A 3,664-nucleotide genomic window follows, 5' to 3' on the forward strand; every position below is an offset into this window, starting at 1 on the left:
TACAAGTTATATTCACATAATCATTTTGCTCATCACATATAGAATATATTACCAAAATAATCATTCTCCAACTAGAATGCTACAATATTTTTTATGACAGAATCGGTTTTAACTTTCCTCATGTAGGGTCGGGTTTTTATTGTTATAATTAGAGCTTATTATCATTTTTTTTTTTGAGAAAAACTTTTTATCATGTTGTAGTATTTATGTATGTCCATCAGGGGTGAAAAGGGTACTAAAAACTTTGGATTATATTTGTATTTCTCTAAAATATAAATATTTTAGTTATAAATTTTAAAGTTCCTATAAAATTCTATTTGTTTCTGAAATTCTCAGGAAACCATTTAGGATCTTTTAGACGATCTTATATTTCTTCATTTTATATAATATTTTATATGTGATATTTTAATTCTGTTCGTTTTCACTATTATATATCTATATATATAATTACATATAGTTTTTTGGGTGGTTCGTTCTTATTTCTGGTGCATATTCAACATTTGCATGTATACAACACAGGAAACACAAAGATGCAGTGAAAGGATTTATGGAGGGTACGCGCAAGATGGTGGAGAGATTCATTATACTTATTAATTAGACAATATCTACACATTTAACAGATTGGACATTTCCTGGTTAGCCGGAAGATACAATTCGACAAATGGACATTTCCTCGTTATTCCAACAAGAGAAGAAATGAAAGTAGCTGCGACTCTAACTTTGTTAGTGACTCAGTTGTTACTTTCTTGTTCAAGAAATAAATTGGGTAATCCTTTGATAATTCCTATAATGTGAAATCACATTAATATAATATTAATAATATAATTCGAATTAGATCTATTGGACTCGCGTGATTCTATAGTTCTTTAATACAGACATACCTAATTCTCTCAGAGACTTGTATAAAGATATAGGTGAGAAGGTTTTTCTCTTTCTGTTAGTGGTAGTTGCTACAAAATGCAACTACACATCACATGAAAGGTCATATTCATTCAATCTTCAAATTATTCTTGAACCTAATGAACCCAGGTTGGATTCTGTGCCTCCTATAGATTATAATAATGTTAATGTTGTTACTTGTTACTGGTATTATTCTCTATTTTTTCCTAAATGTAAGATATTTCAAAGAATTTTGGTGTTTCAATATATAAGATGTTTTCAATTTTTTAGATAATTTTTACTTTATTAAAAATTGTGTAACCAATCATATTTAATAATTTATTTTGTAATTGGTTGAATATAATTATTTTATAATTTTAGTGATACTTTCTAGATAAAAATAATAATTTTTTTAATATGCGTGTTTTTTCTAACATCTTATGTTTAGGAACGGAGAGAATATAATTGTTGGCAAAAGAAAAAAGTTGACTCGAGGCTTGAGCACACCGAAATCAAAACTAAATTGGTAGATTATGTTGTTAAGGTTCACATTTTGTTTTTTTTTAATGTTTGTAACTTTAAGAATTTGTCTTATAAAATCATTATAATATATACTATATGTTAAAACAGCCCATATAGTTAGCTAATCTAGTCAAATCCCATTAACACAAATTTAGCTATATGCTGATGTAATTGTCATTAATTCTGGTGTTCATTCATCGGTTAACACAATACGTTGGGGAAGATCCTCGTGTTTTCCCGAAAATCTTTTGCAACTTGCACCTTGTCTAAAACTAAAAGTATATATATTTATGAATATACCATCAGATTTAAATCCAAAAACGGCCACATGTCTTTGTTTAGGACCAAAGAACCATTCTTGCATCAGGTGGCCTTCTATTGAAATTAGTAAAATGTTGTTGTTGACTTTATTTAATAGCTTCATGATAGCTGCATTTATGACAAAAAAAACTAGATGACATTATCTTTTAAACTTTTGTTATATCAACCGAATTGAACCACCAAATTAATTCGATTTGATTGATTGAATCTTCTGATAACTTAAGATTATTTATAACTTTATACGTAACAAAAGTCAACTTTTTTGCTAAACGATTTATTTAATCAACCAACAAATTGGCGACTCAACAATAAAATACTTTAAAAATGGTATCGAGTATCGACATCTTTTGAAGCAACTATTATAGGGAATTGTGAATCACCTAGCCAATAACAATTTAACAATTTAATTTTGTATTTGGACAAAAGATGAAAACAAAAACAGAAATAGTATTATTCACCAAAAAATAATAGCAAAAAAAATTTGCCAAGTTATATTCCGTTTATGACACAAAATAATAAAAATATTATAAAATAGTATTATTTGCCAGAAAGAAGAAACATTTTTTTGATGTTGTTAACGCTATCGGCAAATCCCTAAAACTTTGAAACCTAAACCCCAAGGGTTAACAACCATAGGATTTTGGGCTTAGGGTTTATGGTTTAGTTTTTTTACTGACGACATTTAGGGTTTTGGAGATTGCGTTAACAAACATTTTTTCTTTTCTCTGGCAATTAATACTATTTTCTGATTATTTTTTATAAACAAGATATGACTTGAATTTTTTTAAAATTAATCATAAGATTTAGGGCTTAGGGTTTAGGGATTAAGGTTTAGGGTTTAGATTTTTGATGACAATGTTTTGGGTTTAGGGCTAAAAGTTTTTTTGCTTTTTTCAAAAATAGAATATGATTTATTATTGGCTAGATGAACCCACGAGTTCATCCAAGGGGTGAACACATAAAAAAGCCAAACAAGACTCTTACATATCACACCTTGATACCATTCCTTTATCGTACATTTCTTTTAATATTCTTTGAGCAATATTATCCTAGCCAATATTTAACCGATACAAGTTTGGATCTAAGCTGCAATATAAAATTGTTACATGTGGATATTTTGTGACAGAATAAAAGAAACAATAACATAAAATTTTCAATATTAAAAATCACATTTGAAAATATCTCAAAATATCTCATTTGCAATATCCATCCATTTTTGTGTGAAATACCAATATATAAAAATTTCCCAATAAAATTGCTCTAAAGGCCAGACCACACGTCTCTCGTTTGATAAATGATTACATATGGGCGGACTTATTGATATAGCGGAAGAGTCCGGGACAAAGGTATATATTAAAGATCCGTAAACACGATATGGTCAGATAAAGAAGAATAACATGTTTCTGCTAGTGGGTGAGTAGCCCGTCGTTGTTTTGCTAGACATCTTTATGAGATGCTCACGCAGATCTATCCTGTTCCACTCTCATAGTAAGACATGCCGCTTAGAGACCAAAAGACCTTGTTATATTTCCCATGTCTTTACACGTTACAGTTTGGACTACTTTGGTATTAAAGAATATAATTCTTATTATTAGATGAAGATGTACAGCTCGTTATATATAGGTACAAGGGTTGTAGGGTTTTGTACAAACTAATGACTATGAAGTCCTTTACATAAATAGAGTTATACTTGTTTCCTTAATACACCCCCGCAAGATGGAGGGGCTTGAGTCACTCCAATCTTGGAACATGCATGACTGAACTTGGAGCGAGCTAATGGTTTGGTCAAGGCGTCGGCTAGTTGGTCGTGTGTGGAAACATGTGAGACTCTTAGCGCACCCAATTGAATGAGCTGACGTATGAAGTGGTAGTCAAGTGCAATGTGCTTCATCCTGGAGTGGAAAACTGGGTTAGCACAGAGATATGTTGCTCCGATGTTATC

The sequence above is a fragment of the Brassica oleracea genome, unplaced genomic scaffold (genome assembly GCF_000695525.1).
Source record: "Brassica oleracea var. oleracea cultivar TO1000 unplaced genomic scaffold, BOL UnpScaffold00534, whole genome shotgun sequence".
Classification (NCBI taxonomy): Eukaryota; Viridiplantae; Streptophyta; class Magnoliopsida; order Brassicales; family Brassicaceae; genus Brassica; species Brassica oleracea.